General features: G+C 42.9%; 2 pseudogenes; both read left to right on the forward strand.

Moving 5' to 3' along the window:
* Positions 1–1,416: 1,416 nt before the first annotated feature.
* LOC110314763 lies at positions 1,417–1,876 on the forward strand (annotated as a pseudogene).
* A 12,667-nt stretch (positions 1,877–14,543) lies between these two features.
* Positions 14,544–15,013, forward strand: LOC110314766 (annotated as a pseudogene).
* The last annotated feature ends 314 nt before the right edge of the window (positions 15,014–15,327 follow it).

The raw sequence follows: 15,327 nt of genomic DNA on the forward strand, positions 1-15,327 counted from the left end.
AGTGGATTGGAATGCAAGGGAGGTTTTGAGAACAAAAAACAGAGAGGCATTTAATCTGTTGAAACCAAAACTCTTCATCTATCTGATGCTGCAAATGTAGCTCTGTGACAGACTGCACAAGGCTCCAGGTTCAAACTCCAGCACAAAGAAAAAAATAAAAATTCTATTATATTTAGTGGATCATTTTAAACCTGGGCTTATAGTAACTCTGGCAACTTAGATAAAGTGATGTTCTCCTGTGGATCCATGGTGTAAAACTAGACCATTAGTACCAGCTCTGGAGCAAATGATGGTAGATGTAAATGTACAAAAGAATCTTTTATAGGAAATAATAATAAAAATACTGTGCACTATGCCATGAGAACAGTTTTTTGTTATGGTTTATATATGCAATTTTTAAAGGATATCTTTTAACTTTCAAATGTGTCTGCACTTACATGTGCCATGAGAGTAAAGGTCCTAAAAAAAATTATGTCTGATTCTCCTGGAGCTGAAGTTATCTGCAGTTGTGACCTTTGGGTATCAAACTCTGGTCCTCTGGAAGGAAAAGAATCTTGAAGAGGGGTAGCTCTCTTAAGCAGTGACATAAGACCAATTCCTAAGACCTAAATTCACATCTGTGTCTCTGTGTATCTGTGCACATGTGTATGAACATGCCAACAGGTGCTATTAGAAAATATAAGATGTCCTGAAATGAAGCTAAAGGCAGTGGTAAGCCACACAGCATAAGTGCTGAAATCAACCTTGACTCCTCTTGAAGAGCAGCAACTATTCTTAATCACTAAGACATCTCTGCACACTCCAACATCATATAATTTCAAAGATGAAAGACAGAAATACAAATGTCTCTTATGATTCTGGCTTTCTAAGGCTTTGCTTTTAAGTGTGTAGCCAGGCTGATAGAAAACGTGATCTGTCCATTATTGAAACACAGTCACGAGGTCTGCAGCAAATCAAAAGGATTTCTATGCAGAGTTCAGACTTCCAACTACCTGCACAAGAGGACTGGGAATTTGATTCCTTACAATGGAGCCAGAAGAACCATAGCAAGGCCAAGTGAAGAAACAGAAGGCTGGTTGTACAATCAGGCAATGTACCAATCTGTGGGTCCTGCATGTTGAAGACTCTGAGCCACCAGCTCCACCCACATGCCTGCTGTATATCTATGAGCCCAAGTGGATCTGACCCATTATCCCTGATTTTCAGGACAACCAGAGCTCAGATCCAGGGAAGCCACAATGCAGACTGAAAAGACACTGACTCTCTATGCCTGGGACAGGAAGGGCAGGTGCTGTGGCAATGTCCAGGAAAAGTGGCACCATGGACCCACAGTGACAACAGAGGGCCTTCAGGAAGACATAGGGAAAACTGAAGCAAGGTGGGAGTAGTCACTTCTCTTCTTCTCTCACATGTGACATGAGTCTGAAGCTGCTTGAGTCCCAACTTTGTCTCCTGCTGCTGTTGGGACTTGTCCTAATGTATGCCTCTTGCCAGTGACCAACCCCTTCCCAGAAGTTTTACACTGAGCATATCTATAATAGCACCTACCCCGGATGTGATAATGCAATGCAGGTTGTTAACAGGTATAAACCAAGATGTAAGGACATAAATATTTTTCTTCACACAAGTTTTACTAATGTTGTTGGTGTGTGTGGCAATCCAAGTGGCTTCTGCAAAGACCATACAAGTGCAAACTTTCATGATAGTTCATCTCAGTTACAGTCTGTAACTTCCAACTCTGGGAAGATCTTATACCTAATGCAGACACCAAGTGAAAGGATCAGTGGAGTACTACACAGCTGCCTGTAAGCCAAGAACTCCACAGGACAGTCCCGTCTTTCCAGTGGTTCTGGTTCACTTGCATGGGACATTTTAACACCAGTGCCATCTGCTACTGCCAAGATCATAGTAGTGAAGAACCAATTCTTCTGTCTGCACTACATATCAGCACCTGTCCTCATGAAACCTGTCACAGACTTCCTTTAATTTAGCAGAACAGAAATTTTCTAATCAACAAACACTTTTGCATACAAATCTAAATACCTGGTATCTCTGTGTTTGACAGCATTGGGGAGAGAGGAAGGGGGAGAGACACAAACAGAGAAGTATGTGTGTGTGTGTGTGTGTGTGTGTGTGTGTGTGTGTGTGTGTGTGTCTGTGTGTGTGTCTGTCTGTCTGTCTGTCTGTCTGTCTGTCTGTCTGTCTGTCTGTCTGTGTGTTGAGGCATCCAACCAGTACCTGGAAACAAATGAATCTGATAAAATTTGGTTATCTTTCCATAATGTTCCTAGAGGACATCTTCCCTGATATTTCTGTGTGAGATAGAAGTGGCTGGCAGAGGAGAACAAGGAATTGGGATCTCTCGGTGAGGCTATACCTTGCCCTCTCCCTGCATAGCTGTCCTTAGAGGTCAATTGTGAGATTATTCAACACAAACCAGGAAAGACAGGTATCAAGATAGGGGAACTGGAATCTACACAGAAAAGAGATGTCCTGCCCTGACTCCTGAGGGCAGAACTGTAGTCAGGAATCAGTTTCAGACAGGAAGGTGTCATCTCTTTAAGGACATGGTGAGCCTGGCATCACAAGATGTGGCAGTGAGCCTTCCTGTAGTGTCAGATGCAGAACAGAGCCGAGGGGTGACATCCTCAGGTCTGTACCTTTGACTTTCGATCTGGATCCCCAGCTTCCATTTTTTCTCCCTTTCTGGGATCCCAGATGCGATACTTGGCCTCTCCTCCCCACTGGGTAGTAGTGGTACTTCCTGCTCTCAGTGGACCACAGTCAGGCCTGCGGGGAAGCCACTCCTCTAGACAGCAACACAGAGTCTGTTCCTCGAGTTGGTGTGTGGAATCTGCACTTTATACATGAATGCTAAGTTTGGAGAACTTTATGGGTTAGCATGATCCACTGACTCAGTTGAAATTGGGTACATCACACTATGTACCTCTGGCTCTCCTGGAACTTACTATGTAGACAAGGCTCGTTTTCAACTCACAAAAAAACTTTTTAATTTTTACTTTCAATTATTGTTGGATAAGGCTACTTTTAAGACCTGCTAAGAAACAAGTTTTTGTATGCTCATGAATCTTCCAAGTCTGGTATGGATCTTAATGTACTTTATCTCTCCTGATAGATCATGCTTAGATTTACCATCAGATATAGCGAAATTAACAGAAGGAGAACACAGCTCTTAATGTGTGCTAAATTATCTAACTGCCAGCAGAACTTTAACAGCAGGAAACTCAGAAGTCAAGCTTCATGCAGAGTGTAGCAGGGGCCAGAAAGAATAGTAACGCAAAGGGGAATCCCTGTGTGTTTTGTGCAGAAAGCATCTCCCAGGCCTGCATCAGACAGAACCAACTGTGTAAGTGACAGGAATCCATGAAGTGCAGAACCTTGCTTAGGGAGATTAAGGAGCAATGGTTTCTTGGCAGTGCTCATAGGAAGTGTGTTAATCAGAGGCAGATACAACCTAAGATTCATACTCTTTTTTGCAGAATGTGACTGTTGGGAGGCAGGACTGGAAGTGTGGGTTCCAATCTGGAGCTCACTCTACAAGTCTAATAAGAATTGGATCCATGCAATAGAGTAGAGCAGGCATGATGGTCCAGAGTTACAACAGGCATGTGAGTGTTGAGGGTGTAGATCAATTGGTAGTGCTTGCCTACGATGTACAGAATCATGGGTACAGTGCCTAGCACTGCATAGACTGAGAATCCCATAATCCTAGTATCTAGAGGTAGAAAAAAGAGGATGGGAAGTGTGAGGCCAGCGTGGGCTAAACTGTGAATTTGAGGCTACATCTGAATCCCTGAGACCTTGTCCCCAAAAGCAAAACCAAAAGCAAAACCCAAATCAATCAAACACCACCATCAACACTGTGGGTCATTGCATGTTCCTGCCCTGTATTCTGTGGTCACTTTTCCCTGTTATTTCCCTGTTATCTCTCCAGTCCCATGATTCTGCTATAGCCGCAGCTTTTATGCCTGGGAGCAGGGTGACACAGTGACATGGAGGCCACTGTGACTGGCCTCTGTCATCTAAGACTTCTACTGACTTCTAGCCAGCTCCACAGACACCCCATGCTCTAGAGAGGTTTCCTGTTGAAAACAGCACTCTCCTGGGACAGAGTTCTTTCTAGCACTCTCTCCCTCAAAGCCTATTTTCTGGTGACAGAAAGTCTCTTGTTCTCTACTCATATACACTAACACAAGTCCTCACACTTAACATTAGAATCTAAGGTCTATGTCTCATAGAGCACATGACCCTTGTCTCACTGAGCCTGGAGGACTTCACTTAAGATTCTGTCCAGTTCCAACCATTTCTGGAAAACTTGACTTCTTTCCATCTTAATAGAACTCTTTTGTGTAAACATGTCCCATATTCACCCTCTAGTCATCTACAGATGAATGGGCACATGCTCAACAGTGGAACTGATGCATCAGATGGTAGATTGTGGAGAAACTACTACACTGATTTACATGTGGCCATGCCAGCTGACACTTCTGTCAGTAGGAAACCAGGCTTGGGCTTTCCCTGGATCCTTGCCAGCATTTGTGGTTCATTCTTTTTTTGATGCTAGCCACAGTGACCTAGGTGAGATGGAATCTTAAGCTATTGGGTGTGAGGGGCTATTTTGTTTGTTTGCTTTTTTGCTTCATTTTGTTTTATTTTGTTTTTGAAATAGGGTCTCTATGTAGTCCTGGCTGTCCTGGCCCTCACCCAGTAGTTGGGGTGGGATCCAAATCAGAGAACCTCAGTGTTGTTTTAATTACATTTCCCCAGCATATCATGAAGAAAACAAGTAACAAAAACTAATGCTGTCAAGGATTTGAAGGTAATGTTGAAGGGAAAGGTGGAACTTGTATTCAACACTAATGGCAATGCCAACTTGTGGGGCCACTGTGGAAAATAGAAAGCAGTGAAGACAGGCCTACTCTATTCCCCAGCTACAGCATGCACAGGTCTATGCCCCAGCTACATCATGCACAGGTCTATGCCCTGAAGACACACTGCAGAGATACTTGCTCAGTCATACTTAACTGCTGATCTATACAGGAGAGCTAGGAAGTGGGTTCAGCCTGATGTCTATCAACAACAAAAAGATAATGACAGTGGATCAAAGCATGCACAGCAGAACTTTATGCAACCATAAAGGAAAATGAAACGTTGACATGTAGCTCTGAGTTTATCTAACTTCTTTGTGCTCCTGGAGGGTTCAGTGCTTCTAGACACATACCCAAGGAATTCTTTGGATCCACACACAAAAAAGACACATTTAATTTTAATATGCCTTGACTAGCTCAATGATGGGTCATTTCTAATCCTCTGCCTGCTACCCCAGGTCCAATTGGGGAACTGGCCAGTGGTCACTCACTTGAAATCCTACACAGCTCATTGGCTCTCTCACCTGCAACTCTAAATCTGATCCATCTTCCAGGGCATCATGGTGATTCTACATCTCTTCCTCTCTCTTCTGTCTCCTCTCCCATCTGTACCCTCTCCCAGGAACCTAGAAGTCCTGCCTCTCTCTGCCCAGCCACTGGCTGTGGGCACTTTACTGATTGATCAATACCAATTGGGAACAAGAACATTTAGCATTTGGACACACAGATTCCTGATTAAATCAAAGCATTAGAACCAACCCCCCAACACTGACATTTGAAGGAAAGTGGATAAAATTGAAAATCATCATGTTAACTGAAATAAGCCAGAAGCAGAAAGCCAAATGTCACGTTTTCTCTCACATACAGAGTTTTGATTTTTTAAATTTATTTTTATATTATGAATATGAGTGATTTTCCTACATGAATGTCTGTATACCATATATCTGCCTGATATCAACGAGGGCAGAAGAGGGAGTTGAATCCCTGGAACTGGAGCTACAGATGATTGTCAGCTACATGGGAACTAGGCATGAAACCCATGTCCTCTGGAAGAGCAGTCAGTGTTCTTAACTGCTAATCTCTCTCTTCAACTCAATGGACTTTTTGAAATGGTGTGTGTGTGTGTGTGTGTGTGTGTGTGTGTGTGTGTGTGTGTGTGTGTGTGTTTATATGTAAGCAGACATGATATTAGAAGAGAAGTGAAGAAGAAATCTTAAGGACAGTGTAAAATAGGGGAGTAGAATACATGGAATAGGAAATCAGAATTTGAGACTGTCTGAAACAAGAGAGCCAACCACACTGGGTGAGAAGTACAAGAAAGGTCAGAGATGCAGAGGAATGAAGGAGAACAAATCACAGTTACACAAATGAATAAAATTTCCATGATAAAAACCACTATTTTGTATCTAACATTTACATAGACAATAACTAGAAAATGGATCTTTAACCTGTATTTTCTGGAGTGATCCATTCATCTTAGAAGACTGGCTGAGCATCCTGATGCTGCATTCCTCTTGCCTTTAGCTAGCAGATTCCATAGGAAATGGACACAGAGACATTCCTTCCAATGTTCATCCATGTGACCGTTCTTGTCTCTGAGACAGGTGTTGGCACTTTCCTCCCTGTGCTCTCTTCTTTCTGTGTAGCTAGGGTGGCTTAGACTCTCTAACACTGTGATCTCTCTGAGAAGCAGATGTTACAGGCAATGATCTGAATCTGGACGGTAGCTCATGGGGTTTCAGGGAGGTTGCGAGAGTCTTTGTTTATTATCTATGTTTTGAGTTTGCCCTTTTGCTTTATTATAATGGTTTACGTATTTTATTTATTTATTGTGTTGGTGGGTGCACACATACCACAGTACATTGTTTGAGGTCATGTATATGGAGCTCAATGGACCCCTTACAGAAGTTGGTTCCCACCTTCTGCCATAAGGATTCTGCAGCTCAAATTCAGATCATTAGCAGTGCCTTTTATAACTGCTGTGATAAAATAGGGCAAAACCAACTTGTATAAGAATGGGTTACTTTTGGCTTACAGCTCCAGGCAGACACTAGGACACAGCCCAGCATTCTGTCAAAGTTATGACAACAGGCATGGGAGTCATACTAGTAGGAAAAGAGCTAGTCACATTATATCTCAGAAAGCAATGAGCCAGACATGAGGCTAGGCTATGGAGCCTCAAGACTTGGCTTCAAAGAGCTCCTCCTCCACAACCTACTGAAAACAACTGGGGACACAGAGATTCCTGTGTGATTTTGGGAACCTAGTTAAGACAAAGCATTGGAACCAATTCCCAACATAAAGGATGAGATGACATGGATTAATAAAGTGTTAACTCAGGAATACCAGAGGGAGTGTGTACTAGCCCCAGCGAGGTTTGGAAGTGCCCAGCTACTGAGCTAGTAAGGCATATCAAAAATCAGCCAGCATGTGTGTGTCTTTCATTCATAAATCCAGGTCTCTTGAGCAAGGGCAGAGCCATGAATGCTCCCACTGGAAGCTTAGGGCAGATTAAAAGTTTACCACTACACTTAACCACTGAGCCATCTCTCCAATAACTCTTAAATTTCTGTTTAGTGCTATAGGGGGAGGTGGAAGTCAGAGGTCAGCTTTGAGAAATTTATTTTCTTTTCCCACTGTTAAATAGGTTCTAGGAATCACACTCAGGTTACAAGACATGAATAGCAAGGGCCATTGCTGGTTGATCCACCACCTTACTCCGCCCTCATACTTATCTCCACATTCCTTAGGAGCAGGATTCACATTGTTAAGACCTAGGTAAAATGGCATGCCAAAGATGGAAAGTTAAGACCTAAGTAAAAATGTTAATGCCTTGGTAACTGTTTCCTGGCTAGCCTGTCATTTTGTACTGTTACTAATATTATAAGGAAACTTTCTCATGTGCTGTTTCTGCTCTAACTAGGAAACTTTCTCATGCCAAGTTGATTACATATTCTTTTATGTTCTGTGCCCTTGGAAGTCATGATAAAAGTTAATAGAAACACTTTGTATAGGTCCCCACATAAGCTTAAACCCGAACCAACCACTCAGCAGCACTTCCTGCACCTGTGTATAAGCCCTTATGATATTTGCTTCTATAAGTTGCCCTGGGATGGACCCCAACATAAGAGAGACACCTGTATCTATTTAGATTAAAGCTTCAATTTTCAGTAAGGCTCAAGTAAAATTGAAGTTGCCAGGACCTCTGCTTCCCTGCTCTCTCCCTCTCTCTGCCTTCCTACAATAAATGCCTTAAAACCATCAACTGCCTCTTCTCATTGGACCTGCTGATCTGGAGCAAAGGAGCAGGTCTTCCAGTAAAGAGGTGCTTGCTCAGAATGTCCCAACAGAAGATCTCTCTGTGTTCCCAGCCACTTCCACCAACAACAACCTGCCTACTGAGGAAGCCATCTGAGCTAGCCAGACACTCTACTCCACACAGAAACAAAGCCACCATTCCCTCCTCCTGGACCTTTCCCTTCAGACCTGAGTCCAGAGTCTGCCCGAGGCCCCTCTCCCATTCACCCCCCACTTTGGTCTCAGCTCTTCAGGGACATCCAGTGGCATCTGCAGTGTCCAAGACTGAGAACCTGACACCCCTGGACTCTGTGTGGACCAGGGAACACAGAACAAGCTCTTCCACAGGGCCAGAGGTGTCTGAGGTGCCCAACAGTCTGAACACAAATCTACCAGGTCTGAACATGTGTCACCAGATCTGGCTAGGAAACACATCCTTTTCAAAACAAAAGATAAATAAGGAAAATTGATGCTGGATTGTATTTTCAAAATCTCTTTAGAGGGTGACATCTTGATTACAAATCTGATTTTTATCTGTACTGTTCTATATCATTGTTCTTTTGAATTATATAAAGTCTAGTTTTATACAGATAAACAATTGGAAAGAGTTATGTAAACTCAGTTAACTTAAACTCAGTTAAGATGAGCTAACACACAGCTACCTCAGAAGAATTGATGGACCACCAGGGTTATTGGTCCACACATGATGTAATCAGCAACAGCCACTTGCTCCTGGGATCCAGTGTCACATCAGTGGGAGAACCTTAACATTCAGAAACTTTGTCTCGAGAGTGTTGAAGGATAAACTTCATTTATAAACTTTCCCACTTCATTCATTCTTGAGACAGTAGGGTTTGGCCCTGCTGCCACTGGAGTAGAATATGCTAGAAAAGACCAATTACTAGATACAGACTTATTGGCTTTTTAGTTATTTACTTGATTTACTGATACTGTTTGTACTGCCTGTTTGTCATGCATGACTTCACCTGCTACCTGAAACTGAATGGCCTGGAGAAATGGCAAAGGTCTGCTAAATTTAACCTGCTGACTGCCAGGGATGCTTCTGTAATCTCTTGATTGCTTATCTGCCCAACTTTGTGGTCCTAGAGGATAAAATGAGAATACAAACAACCCCACCTTGGGAGTTCTTCCAGGAGTTATCCTAGCTTCGATCCACGGGTGACACCACCTCACTTCTGGTCTCATTGGTGTCAGAGGGATGATTCCAGAAAGACTGCCACAAAACCAGCACCTTACCAATGCGTGTGGGAATTCTGCCTGAAAACAGACCAAGACAGAACAGATAGAGGGGTTGGGAAGTAATGGATTCTGCTTTCACCATCTGAGTTCTGATAAGTGGCTTGTTAACCCATAACAACATCTTATTGCTTAGGGCCTTTTATCTGAGATGTTCCGGGGACATCAGAATGACAACTTTTTTTTTGGAAGGAGGAGGAAGATTCAAGGCACAAGAAGGGATAATTTTATAATGAACTTTAAATTAGAACCCATGTTATATGGTTTTGATATTATCAACTGAACAGCTTTTAAAATAATCTTCACTAGTGAACACTCATGATTACAGTAGGTTATTTAAGGACTGCTCATGCAAGTATATAATGCTTCAGGCATAGTCTCCCCTTACTCCACTGAGATCTCATTCCTTACCCCATCACTCTTCTCAGTGCTTTCCAAGCTGAGCCATCTCACTGTCTCTTAACACTCCATACCACTGCAAATCAGCAAGAGAGATCAAGTAGACCAATGAAAAATTCTTTTGGGTCAATGGCCCCTGCCAGGATTCTAATACTTTGGTAGGAAAAAGCCAGAAGACTTAGGCTGGCCTGAAGGACATGCTGAGAAAACAAAAATCCTTAAAGAGCCACAACTCCAAGGAGAAGAGCTGGCAGGAGAGAGAAAATGGAAGTTGAATGGCACAGGCCTGAACAGGCAACCAGTGCTGGTATGCTAAGCCTGTTTGTCCCTCCTGTACCCTGAGTGAACTGGCTGCTTTTCATTTAACACAAAAAGCTGGCGATCGGGTCCTGTTTGCTAGGACAGATAGCTTCTTCAAACATGTTGTCCATAGCAATGTTGTGATAAGCTTACCTAATTTCCACTAGCTNACTTGTTTGTGTGCTTAGCTCTATACTGTTCTTCCTGGAAGTTCATANTCACAGTAAAGGGNGAAGATGTGGCCATGAACTACAAAGCAAAGGATAAGGTCACAAAGTTGGAGCAGAGACCTGATACTTGTATCTGTGTTCTGGCTGAACTACACTGTGCCTGTTATGTTTTAAATTAACTACAAATATAAAGATTTACTGTTTTCCAGAGAGATGGCTCACTTGCTAAGAGCACTGATGGCTCTTACAGAGTTCCTGAGTTTGATTCCCAGAAAACCCATGGTGGCTCATAACCATTTGGTTTTTTGTTTGTTTGTTTGTTTTTATTTTTTTTATTTTTTTATTTTTTTTGGTTTTTCGAGACAGGGTTTCTCTGTATAGCTCTGGCTGTCCTGGAACTCACTCGGTAGACCAGGCTGGCCTCAAACTCAGAAATCCGCCTGCCTCTGCCTCCTGAGTGCTGGGATTAAAGGCCTGCGCCACCAGGCCCGGCTCATAACCATTTGTAATGGAATCTAATTCCCACTTCTGGTCTGTCTGAAAAATGGTTACAGTATACTTACATGTAATAAGTATTTAGTTTTCAACATAAAAGCAATCTTTATTTCTGCCTTCTGAGAAATCAGAAAGTTTGAACAGTGTGGATCTAAATTTCCTGGATGCTGTACCCAACAGAATCTGAAGTAAATGCTTTCTGCAGTGGCATCAGACATGGTGGCACAAGCTTTTACCCCAACACTTGATAGGCATAGTCAAGTGGCTCTGTCTGAGTCTGAGGCCAGCCTGATCTACACAACAAATTCCAAGCCACCCAGAGTTAAATAGTGAGACTTGTTGCTCAGAAAACAAATAAACAAATAAAACAAAACAAAAACAGTCTTCAACCCCTGAGAAGGTGGGAGGTAGTTTATTCAATAACCCAGCACTGAGGGTACAATGCTGAGACTAGTACTTGTTCAACAAGAGTGAGCTGGCTGTAATTGGACAGTTGGTGGCACCTATAGCCTCATGCTGGATAAGGGACATATACTGAACAGGACCAGAGTTCCTGACCCCTTGAGTCCCTCAAAATACCATGAAACTAAAGAGAGTGTTTTATTGATAAAACTGATAATGAAAGCTTTGTAGGTTAGGGAAGGAGGGAAGAGCTAGGGGTGTCCTAGAGACCAACATGCAGCCTCTAAATGACTGTCCCCAGGGCTTATCCTAACTGCTTTCATTTCTAGTGTGTTCTAAGCAGCCGTATCCCAGGGCAGTGTCATCAAAGAGGAAGGTTGCTGAACACTGAAGGACAAGCCCACTGGGATGATATCTCATTTCAGAGTGAAGCTGCACCCTCCCCCTGCCCCCACACCATTATTTGTTACCCTATTAAAAGGCTGAGGAGGCTGGGCAGTCCATTGAGAGTTACAAAATTCATAGTCTAGTAAAGAGACTCTTGTTGAGAAGGTTCCAGTGGGAAGAACATCCACATCTGTGTTTTCTGTGTTACAGGAGGAAATGAGGCCATCTCTATGCCAGGTCCTCCTTTCCCAGGCCCCACAACAGCACAGGACTACAAGCCTACTCCTGCCCTCTGCTGACCACAAGGAGCTCTTACAGATCTCACTCCTCTGGGTTAGCTCATAGCCTAACCTTTCTTAGCCTCCTGCAGGCACCAGGCTTCAGGCTCTTTTTCTCTTTCTGAGACTCTGCAGGAGATCTCCAACTCAACTCTAAAGTTGTCAGAATCTTATGCGGCCCTCAGATCAGGGAGTCACCAGTCCCATTCTGTCAGCCTGGAACACCACCTCAGATTCTGGTCTTCAGTTGTGAAAGGAAGGATCTGTAATAAAAGATCTAATAGATACCTTCCATCTCAGAATCTCTCTAGAGCTTTGAGTCACTGAATACATGTGGGTGCGTGTGCATATGTGGTCATGTTTGCGCGGGAAACAGAGATTCATTAATTTTTTGTCAAGGATATCATCCTGTCAGGTGGCTTTCTTGTTTGGGGGTCTGTGGTTAAAGAAAAGCCCACGATGGGAGGCATGTCCTAGAGCAAAGCTGCACAAGGTCAATGCAGAAGAAAGAAGGACAGGCAAGGGCACTGTGTCCCACAACATATTTCAAGGGCAAACCCATGGCATCCTAGCTTCTTCCTGCTGAGTCTTACTTCCTAAAGCTGAGCATCCACTCACAGCAGCACAGGATACTTACAACCTGGCTCATAAGCTGGGTCTGGAAGTGTAAGCCTGGGATGCTAGAAGTTCCAGACTGAGGCAGAAGAACAGAAAAATTTGAATCCAATCTGGGTTTCTAAGCAAGTTCAAACCAAACCCAGGCTCTAGAGTGACACCCTACTCAACACTCCTTAGCACCCCCAAAAGATCATTCCCTACAGAACAGGTTACTGTGACAATTTTATAAATATTGTGCACCGTCATTTCCATAGACAGCCGGAGTACTTGGCAGAGCTCTGTCAAATAATACGTGGACACTGGGAATCGGTCAGTCAGTAGGTAGGTCAAGAGTCATCATTGCAAGAGTATCCCAGGGTTGAAGAAATTCCAAGTTTTGGATACAATCTCTCACCAATGGAATCTGAACAAAACAACATCTATTAATTGGGATAGCAAAATATTCTCTGTAGCTTATAGGTCAAGTGTAGAAGTATTTCTTGCAACAATACCTTATGATATTCATCAAGATTGGAAAGAAAAACCCAAGGACCTACTACTAGGATATAACTCTGGCTGTACTTCACAACAGAACTGGGAGCAGGTCTGGAGATGCGTCAGTGGATGGAAATGGAAGGGAGGTTTGGATAACAAAAACCTTAGAGAGGTATTTAAACTATGAAAGCCAAAACTTTCTATCTATGTAATCCTAGTGATATAGCTCAGTGGCAGTTCATATCTCTAGACTGCAAAAGGTCCCAGGTTCAAACTCCAGCACAAAGAAAAACAAAATAAAAATTCTGTTAGGGTTATTGCATCTTTTTTAACACTGGCTTATAATAAATCCAGCATCTTAGATAAAGAGGTGTTCTTCTGAGGGTCCATGGTGTAAAACTAGACCATCAGTACTAGTTCTGGAGCAAATGCAGGTAGATGGAAATGTTGAAAGGAATCTTATACAGGAAACAATTAGAAAAATACTATTAACTATGCCGTGAGTACAGTTTTTTGTTATTGTTTCTATATGCCATATTTAAAGTTTATCTTTTAACATGCACACGTGTTTATATTCACATGTGCCATGTGGAGACAGGTACTAACAAATGCCAAACAGTTGTCCAATTCCCTGGACCTAGAGTTATCACAAGTTGTGGCCTCTGGGTGACAAACTGGGGTCCTCTGGAAGGGGAGNAATCTGGAAGAGTGGAAGTTCTCTTAACNACTGACATCTCACTGATCTCTAAGACCTATTTTTACTTACATGTCTCTGTGTGTCTGTGCACATGTGTATGAACCTGCCAAAAGATGCGATTAGAAGACATGAGATGTTCTGGAATGGAGTTACAGGCAATTGTAAGCCATCCAGCATAGGTGCTGAAACCAACCTTGGGTCCTCTGGGAGAGCATCAAGTGCTCTTAACAACTGAGCCATCTCTGCAGCCCTCAACATCATATAATTTTAAAGATGCAAGGCAGAAAGGTAAATAACCCTTATGATTTAGGATTCCCAAGGCTTTCTAAAAGTGAGTAGTCAGGCTAATAGAAAACTTGTCTGTTCCTTATTGAAAACAGTCATGAAGCCTGTAGCCAATCAACAGGCAATACAGAGATTTCTATGTAAAGTTCAAATTCAGACTTCAAACTGCACTGCACAAGAGGGTTTGGAATTTATTCTTTACAATGGAGCCAATAGCACCATGGCTTGGCCAAGTGAAGAAACAGAAGGCTGCTTGCACAAGCAGACAATGTACCAATCTGTGTGTTCTTCATGTTGAAGACTCTGAGCCACTAGTTCCACATACAGAACCTGCTGTATATCTATGGGCTCAAGTGGAGCTCACCCACTATCCCTGATTTCCAGGACAAACAGCACTCAGTTCCACTGGAGCCACAATGCAGACTGGGTAAGACACTGACTTTCTAGGTCTGGGACAGAGTGGGAAGGTGATGGGGCAATGTCTAAGAAAAGTGTCTCTGTGGACCCACAGTGACAGCAAAGGGCCTTCAGGAATACATTGGGAAAACTGTGGCAAGGTGGGAGCAGTCACTTCTCTTCTGTCCTCACAGGAAACATGAGTTCAAAGCTGCTTGAGTCCCAACTTTGTCTCCTGCTACTGCTAGGACTTATCCTAATGCTTGCCTCATGCCAGAAACCAACCCCTTCCCAGTTGTTTGCCACCCAGGATATCACTAATAAAGCCAACCTCCAATGTAATGTTGAAATGCTTACTATTAACAGGAATAGAAGAAGACATAAGAACATAAATACTTTTCTTCGTACATGTTTTGCAAATGTTGGTGTGTGTGGCAATCCAAGTGGCTTGTGCAGTGACAATATAAGTACAAACAGTCATAATAGTTCATCTTGGGTACCTATAACTGTCTGTAACCTCACAAGTTGCGGAACACCTTATATCCAATGAAGAAACAAAAGGATCAGTGGAGTACTACACACAGGGGTTACACAGCCTGTAACCCCTGAAATCCACAGGACAGTCCCAGGTATCCAATGGTTCCAGTTCACTTGGATAAAACTTTTTAGCTCCAGTGTCAGCACTTTGTACCTTCGCTCATCTGCTACTGCCAAGATCACAGTAGTAAAGAACCAATTCCCCTGTCTGCGTTTCATATCAACACCTGTCTTCATGAAACCTGTGAAGGTTTAATTTAAACCTGACTCACTTTAATTTAACTGAACAGATCATTTCTAATTAATAAACACCTTTGCATACAAATCTATATCTCTGGTATCTCTGTGTCTGACAGGGTTAGGGAGAGAGGAACAGGGAGAGACACACACAGAGAAGTGTGTGTGTGTGTGTGTGTGTGTGTGTGTGTGTGTGTGTGTGTGTGTGT

The sequence above is a fragment of the Mus pahari genome, unplaced genomic scaffold (assembly GCF_900095145.1).
Source record: "Mus pahari unplaced genomic scaffold, PAHARI_EIJ_v1.1 scaffold_10020_1, whole genome shotgun sequence".
NCBI lineage: Eukaryota > Metazoa > Chordata > Mammalia > Rodentia > Muridae > Mus > Mus pahari.